The 25,858-nt window shown below is 44.6% G+C and overlaps 1 protein-coding gene across 1 annotated transcript in view; it reads right to left on the bottom strand.

Annotated features, from left to right (window-relative positions):
• Positions 1 to 24,132, bottom strand: part of PRSS23 (serine protease 23) — a 28,776-nt gene extending 4,644 nt beyond the window's left edge. The window contains exon 1 of the mRNA XM_060686195.2: positions 23,568 to 24,132. The gene's annotated coding sequence lies outside the window, so the exon portion shown is untranslated. The remainder of the gene's footprint in view (positions 1 to 23,567) is intronic.
• Between the last annotated feature and the right edge of the window lie 1,726 nt (positions 24,133 to 25,858).

The raw sequence follows: 25,858 nt of genomic DNA, 5'->3' as shown, positions 1-25,858 counted from the left end.
TCCTACATCAGCTATTAACTAAAAGAGTCAGAAACAATTCGAAACAATCCTCTGCAAATGTGTGTGTAGCTTACACACTGCGGATCAGGGCATAGCACATTCCAATTCCACCCCACACAGACAAACACACACTCACATACACACTCCCAAGCCACAAAATAGGCTGTAATCAAAGCGAAATTCGAAACTGTAAACCTTTTGGACAAAGCCGTGTTATTTCAGCAGATAAATGTAAATGTTTTCTGTAAATTCACAAACAGAAGTTCATCTGAAAGTAACACTCTGTACCATAATAATCCAAGCATATACCACAGGTTGTTTTTTTGCAGAATTCTTGTTCTTCTTGTTCCATTATCTTCTCTATTGGTATCATTATCACTATTATTATTACTTTGATATTATCATTATTATTACCTGGTTGTTTTCCATGTAGACTTGAGAGCTCCTGCACCAGAGACAAATTCCTTGTATAACTAATCACATTTGTTCTATTCTATTCTATTCTATTCTATTCTATTCTATTCTATTCTATTCTATTCTATTCTATTCTATTCTATTCTATTTTCCCATTCTCTCTCCTTTCCTCTATTCTATTCTATTCTATTCTATTCTATTCTATTCTATTCTATTCTATTTTACCATTCTCTCTCCTCTATTCTATTCTATTCTATTCTATTCTATTCTATTCTATTCTATTCTATTCTATTCTCTCTCCTTTATTCTATTCTATTCTATTCTATTCTATTCTATTCTATTCTATTCTATTCTATTCTATTCTATTCTATTCTATTCTATCCTATCCTATTCTATTCTATTCTATTCTATTCTATTCTATTCTCTCTCTTTTCCTCTATTCTATTCTATTCTATTCTATTCTATTCTATTCTATTCTATTCTATTCTATTCTATTCTATTCTATTCTATTGAAAACAGACCAGTAAATTATTAATATTCAGAAGTCTGAAATGCCTTATGATGCTTAAGGCAACGTTTAAAAAATGTTGCAACCCACCCCCTCCCTTTTAAATTGCCCACAAACGCACAATTTGAGAACCTCCACACGATTGGGTTGCTCGTTTCCAAGAGGCTGGAAAAACATCGTGAAACTCAAACCCGCTACCCATATTTGTACTCATCATGGTGGGGTGGGGTGGGGGGTGGGAAATCAATGCCACATTATCCAAAGCATTGTGAATACCCAAGAGGAAAGAAAACGGCTCAGTAGCAAAGAACAAAAAAGCACGAAAACAGCAGTATTGAGAGGGAGGGGAAATGAAAATTTAATTTGAAAATTAGCCAGGCAGCTAAAGCACCGTAGGCATCCGAATTCCCACCGCAAAGCGGGAGGAAATCTCGCCCACTCCCTGGACAGGCTTATTCAAACAAACCATAGCTATGAGGTGCATCTTATGCATATTTAAACCCAGCTGGAGTTAAATCAATAATAGTTGGAGCGGCTTAGCTTCATTCTTGAAATGCCGCAAATGAATGGAATATACAGCCAGATTTTAAGAAAGGGTCTCTGGCACTGGGTGAAGAAGGAAAAAAATTCAATGTACTCATTGGAGTGTGGTAAGCAGTGGTGGGTTCCTCCCGGTTCGGTCCGGTTCGGCCGAGCCGGTAGCGGTGACGATATGACGTCACCGAACCGGTTCTCCCCCCCGCCCCCCGCCCCCCACGTTATTCTTACCTTTTATTTGGTCCCACCCCCAATCTATTGCTGCCTCCTGAGTCCCAGCTGATGACTAGAGGGGAAAAAACTGTTTAAACTCTTGCCGCGGGGCTTCAAAGGGCCGTCCTACAGCTGATCAGTATTAAAAGCAAACTAATGAGTCGGGTCGTAAGTGCGAGGACTGGTTGTAAGTGCGAGGACCTTCCAGAAATGACTCTGACCAGCTAGCCATGCCCACCTAGTCACATGACCTCAAAGCCACACCCACAAAATAAGCCATGCCCACAGAACCGGTAGTAAAAAAAATTTAGAACCCACCCCTGGTGGTAAGGTGTATCATATTACATATTACATATTAACAGAGTTGGAAGGGACCTTGGAGGTCATCTAGACCAACCCACTGCCCAAGCAGGAGACCCAACACCATTTCTGATAGATGGCAATCCAATCTCTTCTTGAAAGCCTCCAGCGATGAAGCTCCCACAACTTCTGAAGGCAACTTCTGTTCCATTGGTTGATTGTTCTCACTGTCAGAAAGTTTCTCCTTACTTCCAGTTTCCATCCATTATTCCTTGTCTGGCCTTCAGGTGCCTTAGAAAATAGCTTGATGCCCTCCTCTCTGTGGCAGCCCCTCAAATATTGGAAGACTGCTATCATGTCTCCCCTGGTCCTTCTTTTCACTAGACTAGCCATGCCCAGTTCCTGCAACCGTTCTTCATTTTTAGTCTCTAATTCCCTAATCATGAAATGTAGAATAATAGGGTTGGACAGCACCTTGGAGATCTTCTAGTCCAACCCCCTGTTCGAGCAGGAGAGCCTAAACCTCCAGGGATGGAGACAGAGGTGGTATTCAGCTGGTTCGTACCGGTTCGTGTGAACCGTTGGCGGAAATTTGGCCAAGGTCACGGAACTTGAGGACCCAGTTTGTGGGGGCAATAAGCTGACTTTGTATAAATATACAAAAATATGAAGGCTATTGCTTAACGCATTGTAAGCCGCCCTAAGTCTCCGGAGAAGGGCGGCATATAAATCAAATTAAAAAAAAAAATCTGGTAGCGATGGTCGGCTGGCCACGCCCCAAAACTGGCCCCCCGGTCGCCGCTTGGTCGCCTCGCCCGCCATGTTTGTTGCTGCCATGTTCTGCGGAATGCAAGGATTTATATTCCTTGCAGACAGCTGGTCATTTGCATCCTTTTAGTGGATTGTTGAAGTACTTGGAGGTTTATCTATGTCCTCAGGGGCACCTGAGTGGTGCTCCTGGTTCCTGTAGTCTGCAATTTTTTCTCTGGAAATCCATTCCTACTCCCACACCATTCCAAGGGGGTTCATCCCAAATTCCCTAAACCTCCAAGTGCTTCAACGACCCTCTAAAAGGATGCAAATGACCAGCTGTCTGCAAGGAGTATAAATCCTTCCATTTCCCCACTATCCTGTCAGAGCTGAAGAAGCTTCTTGGATGAGAAGTGAAACATCTTCGAAAGAAAAAAAAAACAAACCAAGAAAGTCCAGTTGCCTCCTGAATAAAATCACCTTTGGGACATAAGCCTGAAAAAGGGTCATAAGTCACTGAATTCAGTGCCGTTGAAACTGTCACTAAATGAGCTGTTGTAAATCGAGGACTACCTGTAATATTTTATGCAATGCCACAGCTTTCATTTTGATGGGATTTTTTTTGGGGGGGGGACGGGGACACTGCTGTAAAATATGTGGCTTGCTGCAGAGTGATCTACAGAATTGCAGGCACCGTTCCAAATGATGACGGCATCCTCCCTTCGTGATGGAAGCTCCGCCCACTTTCTATAGGCGTGACATGCCCCATGTACAAAAGAGTGGAATTTGCATAAGAAAGGCACCGTCTTGCCTTATTCATTGGCATCCCCTTGACCCTACCTGCGGTTCTGTTCCAATATTTCCCAAAGTTATGATAAAAGTTGTTACGATTATTTCTGCCTTGCCCCAGGCATCAATCGCCTTGATGGCGAACGCAATTTACAGGATGAATAATATCAAATGTGTCAAGTATTTGCAAGCCATTGGCACATGTGTCATATAGACACCAGTGGAGGCAGAGAGTGTCTCCACCCCTGTGTGGAAAGGAGGGGCTGTTCTGTCCCCAACCACACGCACACACACCAACAGATGTTCAAGAGTTAAAGACCAAACCAGCCGGCAAAATCCTTTTCCTTATGATAACGGAACTTGGCAACAACCTAGTGGCTGCCTGCCAAGAGTTTATTATTTACGAAGAGGAGAGATAACTTCTCCCCACTTCTGATACATCAAAAGAAATAGCTCAATAATTACGGAGTTAATCAAGTCCAGAGATAATCCAGCAAAGTCTATAGCAAAAGTCCGGCAATGCAGAATGGTGTAGAAGCTTTCAGCTTTGTTCGTCACAAGGTTTGATTGGCCACCACGCTCCCTTTTATATCCTGTGGGGTGTGGTCCAGTGACTCAGCCTAATCTCGGGCACGCCTTTTCTTCTGTTGCGCGCGCTTATCTCTGTGACGCTGGCGTGGATCCAGCCAAGACTCATTACCCTCATCACTGTCCATCTGTGGCTGCGTGGACATGCTTGGCCCCAGCCCTATCTCTTGCCCTTTGGCGGACACCGAAGGCATTGCCAGAGAGGAGGGTCCTGGAGAGGGAGGCCTTGCCAACTCCTCTTCTTCACTCTTGGAGTCCTCTCCTGCTGATGACACAGGCTCAGGTAACAGAGCCACAACAGGGGCTTACTCTGAGTATAAAACCCCCTCCAACCTTTTCCATCTTGCTCTCTCCATCTCTCTCTTTTCATGTTTGTTTCTCATGAGACTTGATCTCTGTTGTACATAGTTAATATGATTTATCATATGAATAAATATGTTTAAGACATTTATTTATGCATCTGCCGCTGAACTCTTCTATGCTCCTGGGTGTTTCTACAATCCCAACTCCACAAAATGGGTGTTTTCCAATTCAGCAAAAAAAAAAAGTACTTTTTCATTCTTAGATCCACCATTATTTTCAGCCAGCTAATGTTGGATAAGTGCCCAAAACAACGTGAGGTTTTTATTTTTTTATTTTATTTTTATTTATTTTTATATGCCGCCCTTCTCCGGAGACTCAGGGCGGCTTACAATGCGTTTAAGCAATAGCCTTATTTTGAAATAATGTTTTTAATCCCCCCCCTTTTTTTTTTCCGAGGCAGGAATGGGGGATTGAGTGTATATTCTGATCAGAAGAAAATTAGCACTCTCTAGCGCCTTTTTTGTATCGTCACTTATTATTATCCTTTCTGAAGTTTAGCTGTGAGCGCCAAGGCTTATGAGTAGGCCATACAGGAACACCTGCAGTCCAGGGAGGGGTCTATTAGCATATGTCAGAACCAGGGGTGAAATCCAGCACGTTCTGACAGGTTCTGGAGAACCGGTAGCGGAAATTTTGAGTAGTTCAGAGAACCAGCAAATGCCATCTCTGGCTGGCTCCAGAGTGGGGTGGGAATGGAGATTTTGCAATATCCTTCCCCCAGGAGTAGGGATGGAATGGGGATTTTGCAGTATCCTTCCCCTGCCACGCCCACCACGCCATATCCACAGAACCGGTAGTAAAAAAATTTGGATTTCACCACTGGTCAGAACCCACCACGTCCAAGCAGTAGTTCTCAGCTGTGGGTCAGGAGCAACCCAGAGTGAAAAGGTCATACAAGCAAAGCCCTATGTTAATTCATTTGTTATTTGGGGGTTATGCAGAAGTGGGATTCTACCGGTTTGGACCGGTTCGGGTGAACCGGTAGCTCCGACGATCAGTTGGGAGTGAACTGGTTCGCCCCCACGATCAGATGGGCCCACCCGTCCGCCTGCACTATTTTCCTACCTTTATCTTCTCAGCTGATTCATGTGGCAGAGCAGATTGCCTCGCCTCAGCTGTGTTTCTTCTCCGAAGAAACACGGAAGTGAAGATTTCTTCAAACTGTGCACACGCGCAAAGCACACAATCACCGAACTGATTGTTAAACCGAGAGGATCCCATCACTGGGGTTATGATACAGCAAGCATTGAGAACCCACTGTGGTGGAATGTAATCTGGATTCCTAGGAGGGAGGGGGTGCATTCCAGAGGAGCAAGAGACAATGCAGCTTAGATACTCTCTGTGGGAGAAAGAGAGTGAAGATGGTTCCTCCCTAATAGTTCCCAGAGTATGCGTTCAATGGGGCAGGAAGTCTACTTTAGTTTGGCAAGATCTCTGTCTATAGGTGAGGAGACTGCTTAGAAGAACTTCAACATCTCCTTTTGATTTTCAGAGCCCGACACCCACAGCCTAAAAGCTATAAGTCAGTGAAGGATCAAAGGAAGAATTCAAAAGATGGGTGGATACAACTGAACTGAGTTTTGTGGAAGCTATCCATCTGTCCGTCCATCTATCCATCATCCATCCATCATCCATCTATCCATCTATCTATCAATCGATCCATCCATCCATCATCTATCCATCCATCCATCTATCCATCCATCTATCTACCCATCTATCCATCCATCATTTCTCCATCCATCCATCCATCCATCCATCCATCCATCCATCATCTATCCATCCATTCATCCATCCATCATCTATCTATCTATCCATCCATCATCTATCCATCCATCCATCCATCCATCCATCCATCCATCCATCCATCATCCATCTATCCATCCATCATCCATCATCTATCTATCTATCTATCTATCTATCTATCTATCTATCTATCTATCTATCTATCTATCTCTCTATCTCTCTCTCTCTATCTATCTATCTATCTACCCATCCAACCATCTATCCAGATAGATAGATAGATAGATAGATAGATAGCTAACATCAATCAATCGATCGATCGATCAATCAATCTAATGTGTGTGTGTGATGATGTTATCTAGTTTGGATAATGAAACTAGGGCCTTGGATGGGACTTCAGAGGTCTTCTAGTCCAACCTCCTGCTGGTTGGTGGGCCTGGTGGCTCAGCAGACTGATAGCATTGTGATTAACACCAGCTGTCTGCAATTACTGTAAGTTCGAATCTCACCAGGCTCAAGGTTGACTCAGCCTTCCATCCTTTCTAAGGTAGGTAAATTGAGGACCCAGTTTGTGGGGGCAATAAGCTGACTTTGTATAAATATGCAAAAGTATGAAGGCTATTGCTTAATGCCTTGTAAACCGCCCTGAGTCTCTGGAGAAGGGCGGCATATAAATCAAATTATATATATATATATATATATATATATATATATATATATATATATATATATATATATATATATATATATATATATATATATATATATAAACATCTCAAGAAAACCAGCAAGCTCAGAGAGCACCAGGGACCCATGATCTCACCGCCCTGAGTCCCTTCAGGGAGAAGGGCGGTATATAAATTCAATAAATAAATAATAAATAATAATAAATGATCTCTCTCTCTCTCTCTCTCTCTCTCCCCCTCTCTCCCTCTCTCATATTCATTGTCTGTCTGTCTATGTATCTACCTACCTCAATCATTCCATGAATCACTTTTCAACAAGGGACAGCATGTTGTGCGTCTGTTTTCTTTTTTTTTAAAGTCATTATTTAGGAGGTCCTTTTCCAAACCCACCCCCTGGATAGAATTCCTAGGAGGGGAAGGGGTCTGAAAGCCATAATCTCCATTACAGCTCACGACGAAGGCAGTTTTTCTATGGAAAACGGTAGAGGAGAAAATGGATCACGAAGGGGACGAGAGAGAGATTCCTAAAATCAATGGCAGAGTGTACACCGACTCCCAACTCTCTTCTACCTTTGCCAAGTGAGACAGACCTTTACTGCGGTTAGTTAAGCGTGCAATCAACGGAGCCAAATCCCCCTTTCTAAAATCTGGGAGGGGGGGTGTTGCATTTTTAAAAAACATAAGCTGTATCGATTACAACCGATAGGAATGATGCTGAAAAGCAGACTCAACTGCTTTGAGGGTTACAAGAGGAGACGAGCCAGGGGGTAAAAACACCCAAAGCCGTCTGGAAGTATATGGGCTACGTGCCAGCAAATACAGTAGTCGCACAGCAGATATATGGGGCTCGACTGCACCCCCACCACACAAAAATAATAGGATCATGATGTTATTGGGTTAGCAGTTGGCAGGGCAAGTTGAATGGCTTAGTCTGGCTTGCCTTCCTTCTCCCCTCCTTCCCTTTGAAAAAAGAGCTTGGATATGCGCTGGAAAAGACTTGGATATAATAGAAGATGGAAATGTTTAACGATGGAGAAACCTTCATGTCTTATGAGACGATTGACAGTGATGTCTGCTTGTCAGCTATAATAGATCTCCTACCACATGCCAGGAGAATCTAACTAGACACTGATCTCCAGCATCCTCTGAATGGATATGTTTGGGGATTGTTATGTGTGTTGGACCTAGTCTTTGGGTATTAGGTGAATTTCGTTGTATGGGTATACTGTGTATACACTTGTACAATGCAGGGGTGTGTTCTAAATTTTTTTACTACCGGTTCTGTGGGCGTGGCTTATTTTGTGGGCGTGGCTTGGGGGGTAATGTGACTGGGTGGGCGTGGACAACTTTTTTTTTTTTTTACTTTTAAAAGCATTATTTCTACAACCTTAAGAGGTTGCAGGAAAGCATGCTTTTAGAAGCTTCTGACGATCAGGCAAATCTGCTGGGATCGCCAGAAGCTTTTAAAGGGATTTTTTTTCCGTTTAAAAAAATGGTTGCAGAAAAAATGTTTTCAGAAGCCTCTGAAGATCCCAGCTGAGCTGCGCGATCATCAGAGGATTTTTTTTTAACTTTTAAAAGCATTTTTTCAGCCGAAGAGGGTGTAGAAAAAATGCTTTTAAAAGTAAAAAAAAAAAAAGCCTCTGATGAGGTGAGCGGGGTAAGCGAGCAGTGACTGGGCCAGGGACCGGTTCGTGGGCGTGGCCAGCCAATTATTACCAGTTCTCCGAACTACTAAATTTTTTTACTACCGGTTCTTGCGAACCGGTGCGAACCGGGAGCAAACCACCACCGGTACAATGATAATAAAGTTATTTATTATTTATTTATTATATACCTGCCCCAAACTCATCAACTTAACAGAATAACAGAATAGCAGAGTTGAAGGGAACTTGGAAGTCTTCTAGTCCAACCCCCCCTTGTTAAGTGAACATTGCCCCGTTTTAGGACCTTTCTTGCCACGGTGGTCAAGCGAATCACTGCAGTTGTTAAGTTAGTAACACAGGTTGCTAAGTGAGTCTTGTCTTCCCCACGGACTTCGCTTGTCAGAAGGTCGCAAAAGGGGGGTCACATGATCCCAGGGACATTGCAATCGACATAAACACGAACCAGTTGCCAAGCGTCTTAATTTTGATCGCATAACCAAGGGGGATGCTGCAGCGGTCGTAAGTGCGAAAAAGCGGTCAGGACACTTTTTTTTCAGTGCTGTTGAATGGTCACTAAATGAACTGTTGTAAGTTGAGGACTATCTGTAGTAGTATTATTATTATGATCAGTATTATTCTGTTGCTTTGCCTGTACACTGAGAGCTTCTGCACTGGAGACAAATTCTTTGTCTAATCACATTTAGCCAAATAAAGTGTTCTGTTCTGTTCTGTTCTGTTCTGTTCTGTTCTGTTCTGTTCTGTTCTCTTCTCTTCTCTTCTCTTCTCTTCTCTTCTCTTCTCTTCTCTTCTCTTCTGCTCTTCTCTTCTCTTCTCTTCTCTTCTGCTCTGCTCTGTTCTATTCTGCATTTTTTCTGCATTGCATTGCATTCTATTCTATTCTGTTCCTGTTCTATTCCTATTCCTATTCCTATTCCTATTCCTATTCCTATTCCTATTCCTATTCCTATTCCTATTCCTATTCCTATTCCTATTCCTATTCCTATTCCGTTCTGTTCCGTCTATTCTATTCTATTCTATTCTATTCTATTCTATTCTATTCTATTCTATTCTATTCTATTCTATTCTATTCTATTCTATTCTCTACTCTACTCTACTCTACTCTAGTCTACTCTGCATTTTCTGCATTGCATTCTATTATATTCTGTCCCTGTTCCTGTTCCAGAAGTGGGCTTCATATTCTGTCACCACCGGTTCACCCGACACCGGAAATGTAAGCGCATATGTGCGATTTCAAACAACATGGGAATTCGCTCTCGCACGCCATCCACCCATACATGCGATATCAAACAACATGGGAATTCATGCGTCCACACATGCGTCCACAATCAAAACCACAGTGTATAGGATGGGATTGAGCCTGGGTGGGTGGGCAAATAGGCGGGGCCACCCGCAGGTCGCTACTACCAATTCACCCGAACCAGTCCGAACCGGCTGAATACCACCTCTGTCCTGTTCTTGTTCTATTCCATTCCATTCTGCTCATATCATGCTTTCCTTACTATTGTTGTGATCTAGGCTTACTGAGTCATTACAAGACACAATTAGTCCCAAACAAACCTATTTTATTGTAACAGCTGAGAATTACGTTCATTCCCAGCTGAGTCCCAATTAGTTGCAAAACAAGTCCTTCGGAAGAAGTCCTTCGGGACACTCACCAACCTTTATCTTCTTTGACACCCTGCCAAAGGCCTTACTTGGCAAAGCCCCATGGAGTTCAGAAACAAACAAGAGATGCTGACTGGAAACAGAGTTAGCAACGTTACTTTCCTGCAAAAGGCCCAAGTGCCTTTGTTTCTCTTTTAAGCCTTATGGGAGGGGCCAATCATCTCCTGGCCTTACTCCCCAGTCGACCCTTTTGCTTTAGCTGCTCTTGCCTTCTGGCAGCTCTGCGCATGCGTGCACTAAGAACAGGCTCCTCCTGTTCCTTTGCCTCTCTGCTGTCTGACTCTGGGGGCTCCGGAGTTCGCGCATCATTCCCAGATGGCCCTGGCCCCATCTCTGCCTCCGAAGCAAAGCCCTTGTCCTGGCTTTCCCCAGACTCCAGGACTGTCCCAGGTTCCTCCACATCCTCCTCACTGTCCGACTCCGCTGCCAGCTCTGCAGGCTGCTGTTGGACCACAACAACTACTCAGCTACAGACACATAGTTTGTTACCTCATTAAACGGGCAAATTTTACCTCTTGACCATAGTTTTTCATCTCTTATCTAACCTAGAAACAAGGATAATTTTTCCCGACAGCGAGCACAATTAATCAATGGAACAGCTTCCCTCCTGCAGTTGTGGGTCCTACATCACTGGAGGTTTTCAGAAGTAGATTGTACAACCATTTGACCCGGATGGTATGAGATTCCTGCCTTTTTTTAAAAAAATTGATTTATATGCCGCCCTTCTCTGGAGACTCAGGGCGGCTTACAATGCATTAAGCAATAGCCTTCATACTTTTGTATATTTATACAAAGTCAGCTTATTGCCCCCACAATCTGGGTCCTCAATTTACCTACCTTAGAAAGGATGGAAGGCTGAGTCAACCTTGAGCCTGGGGAGATTCGAACTTGCAGTAATTGCAGACATCTGGTGTTAATCACAATGCTATCAGTCTGCTGAGCCACCAGGCCCACCAACCAGCAGGAGGTTGGACTAGAAGACCTCTGAAGTCCCGTCCAGCCCCATGATTCGTTCTCCTATTGCTTCAGCCGACCTCAGTCAGCAACCAAAAACAAAGAAAATGCTATTTGTTTTTGGGCCAGACCAAAAAGGCAGTTGGAGAGAATGGATTGGAGAACGAATCCGGGTGTGCGTTCACGGTCATTCAGATAAGAAGTTAAACATTAATTTCTCTCCAAAAGGAACCGTTTTATGTAACGCTCTGTAAATACCTAAATGAAAAACAGAACCCAGTGAAATTGAACCTGTAAGCCGAGCTTCGCCCTCAACTTCTCAAACCACAAGGATATATTCCCACCCCCCACCCCCACCCCCAAATGCAGCTATGCCAAAGAAACGTCCACATTTATAACCAAAGAGCAAACTGATTCCATCACGCGTCTAATGTATACCTTGGAAGCTTGGGCCATTTTTGAATAAATACGGTTGTAAAAATTGGAAAGTTATTTTGGAGCGGTAGTAGTAACTTCTTGAGCGCCCACTAGGAAAAGAAAAACCACTCGGCAGAAATTTGGCACGTCAGAAAGATCAGGCAAAAATCCAAACCTGCTAACGGTGGCCCAGTTCCCACAACCACACGGTCACAATGCTTTAACCAAGAGTTAGGTAAGCCAGAAATGCCTAGGTTTGCATATTGTTCTAAGCCATAATTTATAAATTTATTTATTTATTTATTTTATTTCCAATTTATATACCGCCCTTCTCCCTGAGGACAGCCAGAATTAAGAACATGAAATACAAATATTAAAAAAAACAATTAAAATATATATAAATTTGGCCCCAAAATTAAAAATCACAAACCAATTAAAACATTTAAAAATTTCTTCTTAAGCCAGCCCAGCTTGCTGGAAAAAGTGGGTTTTAAGGGCACGGCGGAAGGCACCGAGGTCTTGGATTCTCCTTATCTCTGGGGGCAACTGATTCGAGAGGGTAGGTGCCCCCACAGAGAAGGCCCTCCCCTTGGGGGTCACCAGCCTACATTGATTGGCTGATGGCACCCTGAGGAGGCCCTCTCTGTGGGAGCGCACGGGTCGATGGGAGATCGTCGGTGGCAGCAGGCGGTCTCGAAGATAGCTAGGCCCTATGCCATGGAGCGCTTTAAAGGTGATAATCAACACCTTGAAGCGCACCCGGAAGACCACCGGGAGCCAGTGCAGCTCGCGCAGGAGCGGTGTTACAATGACAAGAGTTGCATTGAGGGGCATCAGCAACGAGCTAGAAACTCATCAAAACAATGAGATTGCATCATGACCCAACCATCCTTTATGTATAGGCAGTCCTCGACTTACGACCGCAACTGAGCCCCAACATTTCTGTTGCATGATGCTTGCATGTTTATGCTTGTTTCAGTGTCCTGGGGCCATGGGATCGGTCACTGTTTGCGACCTTCTGATACACAAATTTCAATGGGGAAGCCACTTTACAACGATGTTACTAACTTAACAAGTGCAGTGATTCACTCCACAACAGTGGCAAGAAAATTTGTAAAATGGGGCAAAACTCACTTAACAACTGTCTCGCTTAGCCACGGAAACTTTGGGCTCAATTGTGGTCGTAAGTCGAGGACTACCTGTAATGCAACCCACTAAGAAAGTCTCCGTTATAATGATCTAAAACTGCAATTACAGAATTGGAAGAATTCAATCCCAAGGGCTCTGGGATTCAATATTCATTTGGTACAAAATTCCAAGTGAAAGCATCTCTGATCAGGTTTCTGTCCAACTTCTACTTGAATACATCCAGTAAGTAGGAGCTCCTCACTTCTTTCACTGGTGTCAGAAAGGCTCAATTGTGGTCGTAAGTTAAGGACTACCTGTATACCCGTGTTTCCCCAAAAATAAGACCCTGTCTTTTATATTTTTGAACCCCGAAGTAAGTGCTTGGCCTTATTTTCGGGGAGGTTTTGTTATTTTGGGGTGCGTGGAACAAGACGGCGTTCCTCTTGCCATTTTACCTGATTTCCAGCTCTGCATTTAAATATTTTCGGGGAGGGCTTATTTTCAGGGGGAAGCTTATTTTAGTGCATGTGCTCAAAAGCCCATTTGGGCTTATTATCAGGGGATGTCTTATTTTTGGGGAAACAGGGTAGTTTTTTGGAAGACTTAACTCAAGGGTGTGAATTTGTGCTTGCCAAAGTTGCACTCCAAGATCTGGCAAGGCTAAGAGGTTTGGGTGTGTTCCGAGGGTGAAGTGGGTACCTTAAACGGTTGCAAGGCTTAAGACGCCCATTTGGCCCTAAAGGTCTTCAGAAACAGAGCCTGGATAGCTCAACAGACAGAAGCACTGTAATTTAACACCAGCTGTCTGCAATTAAAGTAAGATCGAATCTCACCAGGCTCAAGGTTGACTCAGCCTTCCATCCTTTCTAAGGTAGGTAAATTGAGGACCCAGTTTGTGGGGGCAATAAGCTGACTTTGTATAAATATACAAAAGGATGAAGGCTATTGCTGAGCACATTGTAAGCCGCCCTGAGTCTCCGGAGAAGGGCGGCATATAAATCAAATTAAAAAAAAAAAAAAGAACAAAAGCAGAGGTGGGCTGCTGCCGGTTCGGACCGGTTCGCCCGAACCAGTTGTTTTGATTCTGCGCAGTTCGGAGAACCGGCAAATTGGACCACCAGCTGGCCCTGCCCCCACCCATTTTTCGGGCTGTTTTCAGGACCATTTTCAGGTCATTTTCCTGGCCAAAATCAGCCTGAGAATGGCCTGAAAACAGCTCGAAAAACAGCCTGAAAACAGCCAAAAACCAAACCACTTTCCTGGCCAAAAGTGGCCTGAAAAACAGCCCGAAAAATGCCCCAAAACAGGCTGTTTTTTGGGGCCATTTTTAGGCCATTTTGGGAAACGGCCTGAAAACGGCCCAAAAAACAGCCTGAAAACAGCTCAAAAAAGCTGGCTGCGAGAGGAAGAGAAGCCAGGTGAGCTGGACTCAACATGTCCCCTCATCCCAGAAGCAGCAACCTCGCACTTGTCCCCGCTCTACTAGCCCCCTTCTTCACACTGGATCACCCAGCAACGGAGACGGAGAGAGAGAAGGGGGTGGCATTTTTGTGTGCTCCTGTTTCTGTGTGCCACTCTCCCCTCAATGCTAGCGGCCGCCGCTGCCCCCTTCTCCAGAGAAGAGGGCTAGCAGAGAGAGGAGTGTGAGAAGTTGCTGATTCTGGGATAAGGGGACCCGGGAAGCGTCTGGGTCCAACTTACTCAGCTTCTCTTCTTCTCTCAGCCAGCTTCCCCAATCTAGCTTGACGCAGTCTCTCTCTCTCACACACACACACAAATACACACACACACACGGACACAAACAGGTTGGATCTTTCTTTCCTCCCGCTCCCCCACCACCACCAGAGACCCCTGGATTCCATCCCCAACCCTGCCTGTCCCATACAGGTATCACTCACACAAGTGACGTAGAGTTGGCCACACCCACTCAGTCACATGACCCACCCAGCCCCGCCCACCCAGCCAGTCATTAGGGCAGAGAACCGGTTGTTAAAAAAATCGGAGCCCACCACTGAACAAAATTGACTTAAATGTGAGGCCCCACGCATTCTAGAGTTTGTAGGAAAAAAAGGCATCATAATCCAGAATCAGGAGAAATCTGGTATCACCTCTTCTAAGGTGTTTCCCCAAAAATAAGACCCTGTCTTATATTTTTTTTTTTTGAACCCTGAAATAAGCGCTTGGCCTTATTGCCATGCGCTCAAAAGCCCGATTGGGCTTATTATCAGGAGATGTCTTATTTTGGGGGAAACAGGATAACAGTTTTCGTTTAAAAGCATACCTTTTGTGAGGTAGGCCTCACTTAATCCCTGCCCTGTTTAGCAACCATTTTGAATTATAACGGTGCTGAAAAGCTAACTTTACAACTGGTCCTCATGCTTAACGCACATTTTGATTTTTTTTATTCGTTTATGTTATAACATACAAAAAATACAAAAGCAAATAGGAAAAATAGGGAAGGGGAAAGGGAAGGAGAAAGGGTGAAAAAGGGGAAAAAAGAAAGAAAAAGAATTGACTTCCGATTTCTTTTGGTGCAGTAGAATAAGGCATTAACATCAAACCTCATTTTATTTTTTTACTTTTACATAATAGTTTAAACTAGCCATTTCTATAACAACAAATCTATCTAATCGGTAAAACCCAAAATCGAAGTTTCGGTTGTTTTTCCAGCTCAAGCCCAAAGTCCAGAAGTGGTTTCCAAGTAGGAATAAAAGTATTTGTATGTTTTTTTACTTGGATCAAAGCCGTCAATTTAGCCATCTCTGCTAATGGTTTTCTATACACTTACAACCATTGTAACATCTCTGCGGAAAAATGATTGACATTTGTACTCTTCCAATAAGCAGAGTCAATGGAGAAGCCGGCAGTAAAAATGATAAGACACAGTCGTATGATGTCTCGCTTCACGACTACATTGCTTAACAGCCTCCCTATTGTCATTAAACAAGGACTACCTGTAATTCATTCTCGCAGAAGCAGTGGAGACCACCTCATTTATCAGATTTGTCGCGTCTGATGAAAATGAGCAGAAGCTCACAGAAGCTTATGCCTTCAAATAAAATCTGGTAATGTTTGAAAGTGTGCTTCTTAGACTCCTGATTTTTGGGATCCATTCTCTGAAGATCACTACAAAGAGTCTTGCACACCGGACTTTTTTGTACCCAACTAAGGTAAACACTTTCCTGTGTTTTCCTAGCATTTGGCTCACTGCCATAAATGGATACCAAGTGGGGTGACAAATGATAAAATCTTTCCTTTTTCCACCACTACACAAACAGTTGTTGTTGTTCAGTCACTAAGTGGCATCCGACTCTTCACAACCCCACAGATCAGAGCATACCAGGTTTCCTTGCCCTCCATTGTTTCCCAGAGTTTGCCCAAATTCATGTGCATTGCATTGATGACACTACCTACAAAACTACAAAAACAGATGCTGAGACTCTAGAAAGAGTGCAGAGGAGATCAACCAGGATGTTTAGGGGACCGGAGGCTAAAAGATATGAAGAACGGTTGCAGGAACTGGGCATGGCTAGTCTAGTGAAGAGAAGGACCAGGGGAGACAGGATAGCAGCCTTCCAATATTTGAGGGGCTGCCACAGAGAGGAGAGGGGGTCAAGCTATTCCCCAAAGCACCTGAAGTGCAGACAAGGGCTAATGGATGGAAACTGATCAAGGAGAGATTCCACCTGGAAATGAGGAGAAATTTTCTGATAGTGAGAACAATCAACCCATGGAACAGAAGTTGCCTTTGGAAATTGTGGGTGCTTCATTACCGGAAGCTTTCAAGAAGAGACTAGATAGCTACCTGTCAGAAATGGTATAGGATCTCCTGCTTGGGGGGGGTGTTGGACTAGAAGACCTCCAAGGTCCCTTCCAACCAGTGGTGAGTTGCTACCAGTTCGCCCTGGTTCGGGCGAACTGGTAGCGGCGGTGGGAGGCTCCGACCAACCGCCCAGATGCTTCTGCGCAAGCAAACTAACCGGTAGCAAACTAAATTGAAACCCACTACAGCTTCCAACTCTGTTATTCTATTCTATTCTATTCTATTCTATTCTATTCTATTCTATTCTATTCTATTCTATTCTATTCTATTCTATTCTATTCTATTCTATCCTATCCTATCCTATCCTATCCTATCCTATCCTATCGTTCTGTTCTGTTCTGTTCTAGTCTAGTCTAGTCTAGTCTAGTCTAGTCTAGTCTAGCCTAGTCTAGTCTAGCCTAGCCTAGCCTAGCCTAGCCTAGCCTAGCCTAGCCTAGCCTAGCCTAGCCTAGCCTAGCCTATTCCATCCTCTGCCATCCCCTTCTCCTTTTGTCTTTGATCTTTCCCAACATCAGGGTCTTTTCCAAGGAGTCATTAAAAACATATGAGCATTAAAAGTTAAACCATTACAATTAACAACAACAACTGAATGAAAGGGACCAATACTTTAATGGGAAGGAGGTGGGATCTACCAACCATCGCTCTGTAGTTTCTATCTGCTCCACTACCATTGAACTGGCTGCAGGTGATATTTTAATGCCCTTCTCCGATTAAAGAAGATAAGCGGGATGAGACCTGGAGACTATTTGAATGGGAGACCTTCAAGGGTTCTCAGGGCTTTAGACTAGCCTGACAAGTTGGGGAAATCTCCTGGAAGAAAGAAATATTCCGTATTGTCATAGAACATAGAATCATAGGGCTGGGAGGGACTTCAGAGGTCTTCCAGTCCAACTTCCTGCTTGAGTCAGGAAGTTTCTTACCCAATCAAATGGTTGTTCAGTCTATTTTTGAAAACCCCCAGTGTTGGAGCACCACAAACCCCAGGAAGCAAGCTATTCTACTGATTAATTGTTCTCACTGTCAGAAAATGTCTCCTTATTTGTAGATGGTCCCTCTCTTTGACCAAGCTTACATTCATTACTTCTTCTTCTCCTGCTTTCTGGTGCCCTAGACCAGTGATGGCTAACCTTTTTGCCATCGCGTGCCATAAAGGGGGATGGGGGAGGTTCACGCGTGAGCATGCCCACACCCATGATTCTATGCGTCCCGCCCCATGCATGCGTGTGCGACCCCCCTCCCCCCAGGTCCTGGCATGTGATGCCCCGGTAGGTCCGTTTTTCTGTCTCACCTGGATCCAGATCCTCTCTATGCATCTGGGGAGGGCAAAAACAGCCTTCCCCATCCCACCCCCAGGCCCTCCGGAGGCAGCAAACAGCTTGTTTCCCTACTTCTGGTGGGCCCAGAAGGCCCCAAAATTAGCTGGCCAGCGCGTGCATGCGCACCCTAGCTGAGCTGGCGTGCCAAGCGACATGGCTTCGCATGCCACCTGTGGCACACGTGCCATAGGTTCGCCATCACGGCCCTAGACAATAACAGAATAACAAGAGTTGGAAGGGACCTTGGGGGTCTTTTAGTCCAACCCTCTGTTCAAGCAGGAGACCCTGTTCCACTCCAGATAAATGGTGTACAGTCTCTTCTTAAAAACTTCCAGTGTTGGAGCATCCACAACTTCTGAAAGCAAGCTGTTCCACTGGTTAATTGTTTTCACTGTTAGGAAGTTTCTTCCTTAGTTCTAAGTTGCTTCTCTCCTTGATTAGTTTCCATCCATTGTTTCTTGTCCTGCCCTCAGGTGCTTTGGAGAATAACTTGACTCCCGCTTCTTTGTGGCAGCCCTTTAGATATTGGAACGCTGCTATCATATCACCCTAGTCCTTCTTTTCATTAAACTAGACATGTCCAATTCCTACAACCATTCTTCGTATGTTTTATCCTCCAGACCCCTCATCATCTTTGTTGCTCTTTTCTGCACTCTTTCTAAAGTTTCAACAAGAGCCTTGGTAGTACAGTGGTCTAAAGCACCCTGTTATTAAGACCAGCTGCCTGCAATTACTGCAGGTTCGAATCTCTCCAGGTTCAAGGTTGACTCAGCCTTCCATCCTTTCTAAGGTAGGTAAATTGAGGACCCAGTTTGTGGGGGCAATAAGCTGACTTTGTATAAATATACAAAAGGATGAAGGCTATTGCTTAGCGCATTGTAAGCCGCCCTGAGTCTCCGGAGAAGGGCGGCATATAAATCAAATTCAAAAAAATATATCTTTTTTTTTATAGTGGTGATGATAACTCGATCTCCTTTTCTTTGTGACAACCTGTCAAGGACAAGAAGACCGTTCTCATGTCTTCCCCATCATTCTCTTTGATAGACTAGAACTATACCTAGTTCCCTCAACTGTTGATCCTACAATTTAATCTCCAGACTGTCTATCACCCTTATTGTTCGGGAAGTCACAAGAACTTCACTTCAACTGGAAAGAGATTTTTATCTACTCTTGAAGTACCTTTTCTCAAACCTGTATTTTGAGAACTTCAGCAAAACACCAACGAGAGAGAGAGAGAGAGAGAGAGAGAGAGAGAGAGAGAGAGAGAGAGAGAGAATGATTTCCTGGGCAAACATTCATGATCCTGCGGCCAAAAGGACTCATTTAATGAATTGCTTTGAGAACTTGCCAGATTGGAAAAGCAGGGTGTAAATCAAATTAGGAAACAAACAGATAATATAACTCAAATGGGTGGGTCAAACGGGACATGTCTCCTTAAGTGGAAATAATCTCAAAATCAGTCTGCATGGAAACTGCAAGATCATACAGTGGCTTAGAATCCCATTGTGTGCAGAAGTTGTGGTTGGCAGCAATCAAACCAATAGACACTTCTTCAAAGAAATAAGAATAATTGTGTATTTCATCATCTGTAAATCTTACCCTTTTTTCCTTGAGCTGCGTTTTTTTTTTTTTTTTAGTCTTGGCTTAGTATAATTAAACTAAAATAAGTACACAAATTATTCACATAGAGAACATATGTTTTCGTAGAAAGCCCTTATCTCCAGGAAGGAAAAATATGCTGTCGTGCCTCATTAAAAACACATTTAAAACAAGCACTCCCAAATAAGCCAAGAAGTTCCAGACATACTGTACTCTGATGTAAGAACCCAAAGACTCAACCAAGATAAACGAAACCACATCATTTAATGTGAGCTGTAAGAGCACGAATTAGACAATTGTTTCAAATGATCTTTTTCTGAAAACTGACTGGTTTTTTGTTTGTTTTTTTAAATTTGATTTATATGCCGCCCTTCTCCGGAGACTCAGGGCGGCTTACAATGCGCTAAGCAATAGCCTTCATACTTTTGTATATTTATACAAAGTCAGCTTATTGCCCCCACAATCTGGGTCCTCATTTCACCTATCTTTGAAAGGATGGAAGGCTGAGTCAACCTTGAGCCTTGGAGAGATTCGAACCAGCAGTAATTGCAGGCAGCTGTGTTAATAACAGGGTGCTTAGACCACTGTACTATCAAGGCTCCCTGGTTAGTCATCTTGGTCACAAATAACATTTGTTGCCATGTTGCAGTATTGTGCTGGCCTACTTTACAGGGCTGTTGGAGAAGAGCAAACCAAATTCCAGAGAGATTACAGAATAGCAAGCAATCAGCTAACAAGATAAGGACTAAACATCTGGTAGGAGGTGCCTAATTTTGTGCCAATTTTTAAAAGGATGAAAGACTATCTGGTTCATGACTTAGCAATCGTCAGAAGCATTCCTAATTTTAATGCAACACTCTTTAATTTAATTTCCAGTGTACCTACTAAGTCTTGCTGGGTGAGTCACTGGGCATGCACAGAGCAACGTTGCTTTCTCACAGAGAGAAGGAGGGTAACCCAGAGCAAAATCTAGATTTTGCTTGCAAAAGTTTCCCAGTTGAATACATGTCCTGCCCACAAGACAGGAAACTCAATAAAACAATCCTAGAGAGACCAAAACTTTGATCTTTACAGAAGTAGCTTCTTAAATTCCTTAGCAAATTCAAAGAATAATAAGGGGAAAAGAGCAAATTCATACAAATCAGGTACCCTGAAGTTTAGATAAGTGGAAAGAGAAGACTGTTATCCAAGATGAAATACGTCTCTGCAGGTTTCTCCATTCTGGTGCCGTCTAAACATCGCAGCTTCCAGAATTCCCAGGCGTGCTAGAGGAATTCTGGAATGCTTGCCTTAATCAGGATGGGGGAGGCTAAAGCCTGGGTTATGAGATCAACTGCTTTTAACTTTGGCAAGTCACATTTTTGGACAATTAAAGATGTGTACACAACCTAAGTTCAGGCAGGCAGGAAAGAAGTACAGGTAGTCCTCGACTTTACAAACATTTGTTTAGTGACTGTTCATGGAACATCAAATATAGAATAGAGTTGGAAGGGACCTCAGAGGTCTTCTAGTCCAACCCCCTGCTCAAGCAGGAGACCCTGGCTTATACCATGTCAGATAAATGGTTGCCCAGTCTCTTTTTGAAAGCCTCCAGTGGTGGAGCACCCACAACTTCTGAAGGCAAAGCTGTTCCATTGGTTGATTGCTCTCACCGTTAGGAAATTTCTCCTGTGTTCTAGATCGCTTCTCTCCTTGGTAAATGTCCATCCATTGTTTCTCATTGTGTGTATCTATCTATGGTATGTATCTATCATCTATCTATCTATCTATCTATGATATCTATCTATCTATCTTTCTATCTATCTATCTATCGTATCTATCTATCAATCATCTATCTATCTATCTATCATCTATATCATCTATCTATGGTAGCTAGCTATCTAATCTATCTATCAATCAATCATCTATATCTATCTATCATCTAATCTATCTAATCAATCAATCAATCAATCAATCAACTATCTATCTATCAATCAGTCATCTATCTATATATCTATCTACATCTATCTATGGTATCTATCTATCTATCTATCTATCTATCATCTATCTATCATCTATCTAATCTATCTATCAATCAATCACCTATCTATCTATCTATCTATCTATCTATCTATCTATCTATCTAATCTATCTATCAATCAATCATCTATCTATACATCTATCTATCATCTATCTACGGTAGCTATCTATCTATCTATCTATCTATCTATCTATCTATCTATCTATCATCTATCTATATATCTATCTACATCTATCTACGGTAGCTATCTATCTATCTATCTATCTATCTATCTATCTATCATCTATCTATATATCTATCTACATCTATGTACGGTAGCTATCTATCTATCTATCTATCTATCTTTCTATCATCTATCTATTTATCTATCTACATCTATCTACAGTATTTATCTATCTATCTATCTATCTATCTATCTATCTATCTATCTATCTATCTATCTATCATCTATCTATATATCTATCCACATCTATCTACAGTAGCTATCTATCTATCTATCTATCTATCTATCTATCTATCTATCTTTCTATCATCTATCTATCTATCTATCTATCTATCTACATCTATCTACGGTATCTATCTATCTATCTATCTATCTATCTATCTATCTATCTATCTATCTATCTATCTATCTACATCTATCTACGGTATCTATCTATCTATCTATCTATCTATCTATCTATCTATCTATCTATCTATCTATCTATCTATCTATCTATCTATCTATCTATCTATCTATCCAATCACCCAGCTCACCAAAAGAGACTCTGGGCAGTGCACAACAATGAGATAAAACAACTTTGCTGTTGTTCCTATTCATTTTCACGCTGTTAATTTCAGCCCACTGAATAGTCCAACAACCTACTGAAAACTTTGGAAGTGCCCTTTCTGTTTTCTAGAGCATTAGCTGTGCCACCAAGTTTGACCCTGTCTAGTTCCTTGGATTCGTTGTCCACGTTTCCTTGGTACCCACTAAGTAGCCACCTTTCCAATGACCGAATACAGCCACTTTACCAAAAACGAATTTTGTTTCATCCCGAAGTCGCACCGGCAACCATCACCGGTAGCGGCGGAAAGGAAGGACCCGCCTTCGATCGGGGGTATTTTGTCCTCCAGTGTAGCCCCTGGAAAGACTTCCTCCCCGTTGGAGGCTTCCAGCTGCTTTTTCAATGCAAAGAGGGATTTCCCAGTGGGAAGACTCCGGGCGCCCCGAGGGGCTTCGGTGCCCCCGCAAAACCCGCACGGGAGCTGCAGCTGTGGTTCAGGCGGCGGGGGCGGGAGAGGGTCTTTTCATCGCGGTTGGACCCTACCTCCCATTATCCCTGATCACTGGCCATATCGCCCGGGAGCCTCGAGGGATGGGGCTTTCCAGAGCATCAGCTGCGGGGGTCGCCGGTCCCCTCCGCCCATACTGCGCGCTCTCTTTCTCTCTCTCTCTCTTCCTCCTTCCCCCCCTCTCTCTGTATCTCTCTCTCTCTCTCTCTCTCTCTGTATGTATCTCTGTATCTCTCTGTATTTCTCTCTCTGTATCTTTCTCTCTCTCTCTCTCTCTGTATCTCTCTCTCTCTCTCTGTATCTCTCTCTCTGTGTGTGTATCTCTATCTCTATATTTCTCTCTCTGTATCTCTCTCTCTCTCTCTCTCTCTCTCTCTCTGTGTATGTATCTCTGTATCTTTCTCTCTGTATCTCTGTGTGTGTGTGTGTGTGTGTGTGTGTATCTCTCTCCCTCTGTATCTCTCTCTCTGTATCTCTCTGTATTTCTCTCTCTGTATCTCTCTCTCTCTCTCTCTCTGTTTCTCTCTCTCTGTGTATCTCTCTGTGTGTGTGTGTATGTATCTCTGTATCTCTCTGTATTTCTCTCTCTGTATCTCTCTCTCTCTGTGTGTGTATGTATCTCTGTATCTCTCTGTATTTCTCTCTCTGTATCTCTCTCTCTCTCTCTCTGTGTATCTCTGTATCTCTCTCTCTGTATTTCTATCGGTATCTCTCTCTCTCTCTGTGTATCTCTCTCTCTGTGTGTCTATCTCTCTCTCCCTCTCCCTCTCCCTCTCCCTCTCCCCCTCCTTCTCTCTCTCTCCTTCGCCACTTACCTCTGCCGCAGCTTTTAAGGGCGCCGAAAGTTTTCTTCTGAAAGCAAAGTTTGGTCAGGGTTGAAAAGTGATGATAACAACGATCAGGCAGGTGGGTACCGACAGCCCATCCCGTGCAGGTTTCCCCGCACTGCCGATCCCGGCTCCCTCCTTCCCCAAAATAAGATTTTTTTTAAAAAAAAAAAATCAGAGTTTTTTTTTCTCCCCGCGAGCGCAGGGAGAGCCCAGGTCCCACGCGCGAGGGAGTCCACGGGAGTGGGCGAGCGCTTTTCTCCCGCGGGTGGACTTCTTTTTTTTTCCTGGGTGGGTGGGAGGGAGGGGAGCCCCCGGAGGAGGAGGAGGAGGAGGAAGAAGAGGAGGAGGAGGTAAGAGGGCAACGCGATCCGCGGAGGTGCGAGCTGGGAGCCCCGCCGCGCTCCTTCTGCGAGCTCCGGGCTTGAGCCCCGCTTGCCAAGGCGAGGAAGGCGGAGGCGGAGATGCTGGGCAGGCGGAGGAAAAGTTCAGGACTGCTCGGCAGCCGGCAGCGTGGCGCAGGCGCCTTGTGACCCAACCCAGCCTTTTTGTCAAGACTTTTTTTTTTCCTTCCCGGCCGGGCAAATGCCCCTCCCCCGCCTCCCTAATAACCCCCCCTTCCCCTTCCCCCTTCCCCCCTCCCCATCTTGGTGCACCGCCCGCCCCTCCCTCTGCGCATCCAGAGGCGGATTCGGAGCCGGCGCTTTAAGTCGCCGCTTTTCTCGGGTCCCCAAAACTAATCCAGGCGTGTCTGGGGTGGAAGCAAGAAAGAAATGGATGCAAAGACTCTGGTCCCCCTCCGCTCAAAAGCAACAGAGAGTAGACCTCCCGCCCCCGACACACTTTCTCCGACTTTCTCTCCCACCCACCCCTTTCTCTCCCCCCATCTCCGTCCACTTTCTCCGACTTTCTCCGACTTTCTCTCCCATTCACCCCCCTTTCTCTCCCCCCCATCTCCGACCACTTTCTCCGACTTTCTCTCCCATTCACCCCCCTTTCTCTCCCCCCATCTCCGTCCACTTTCTCCGACTTTCTCCGACTTTCTCTCCCATTCACCCCCCTTTCTCTCCCCCCATCTCCGTCCACTTTCTCCGACTTTCTCTCCCATTCACCCCCCTTTCTCTCCCCCCATCTCCGACCACTCTCTCCGACTTTCTCTCCCACCCCCTTTCTCTCCCCATCTCCGTCCACTTTCTCCGACTTTCTCCGACTTTCTCTCCCATTCACCCCCCTTTCTCTCCCCCCATCTCCGTCCACTTTCTCCGACTTTCTCTCCCATTCACCCCCCTTTCTCTCCCCCCATCTCCGACACCCTTTCTCCGACTTTCTCCGACTTTCTCTCCCATTCACCCCCCTTTCTCTCCCCCCCATCTCCGACCACTTTCTCCGACTTTCTCTCCCATTCACCCCCCTTTCTCTCCCCCCCATCTCCGACCACTTTCTCCGACTTTCTCCGACTTTCTCTCCCATTCACCCCCCTTTCTCTCCCCCCATCTCCGTCCACTTTCTCCGACTTTCTCCGACTTTCTCTCCCATTCACCCCCCTTTCTCTCCCCCATCTCCGTCCACTTTCTCCGACTTTCTCTCCCATTCACCCCCCTTTCTCTCCCCCCATCTCCGACACCCTTTCTCCGACTTTCTCCTACTTTCTCTCCCATTCACCCCCCTTTCTCTCCCCCCCATCTCCGACCACTTTCTCCGACTTTCTCTCCCATTCACCCCCCTTTCTCTCCCCCCCATCTCCGACCACTTTCTCCGACTTTCTCTCCCATTCACCCCCCTTTCTCCCCCCCCATCTCCGACACCCTTTCTCCGACTTTCTCCGACTTTCTCTCCCACCCCCCCAATCTCCGACCACTTTCTCCAAGTTTCTCTTTCCCCCACCCCCGATTTCTCTGACTTTCTCTTTCCCCTACCCCCGACCACTTTCTCCGATGGTCACTCCCCCCCCACCCCGACCACTTTCTTCGACGTTCTCGTCTCCCTCCACCCCACCCCTCCGCTGTTTCACTTTCCCCAGCCTGGTTCACCTCCCGCCGCTCCATTGACAGCCTGAGCTGCCTTAAAAGAACGCACGACATTTGGGGACCCTTCCCTGCTCCGTCTCGACTCTAGGAGGGTCGCCGGAAGGGGGAATGTTAAGGAAGAGAGAGAGAGAGAGAGAGAGAGAGAGAGAGAGAGAGAGAGAGAGAGAGAGAGAGAGAGAGAGAGGAGAAGAGAGAAGGACAGGGAGACGGAGGGAGGGAAAGACAGAGAATAGAATAGAATAGAATTCTTTA

This window comes from Pantherophis guttatus, chromosome 5 (assembly GCF_059756535.1).
Source record: "Pantherophis guttatus breed Tessera chromosome 5, ASM5975653v1, whole genome shotgun sequence".
In the NCBI taxonomy this organism is placed as follows: domain Eukaryota; kingdom Metazoa; phylum Chordata; class Lepidosauria; order Squamata; family Colubridae; genus Pantherophis; species Pantherophis guttatus.
This window is presented reverse-complemented; position numbering and strand designations above follow the sequence as displayed.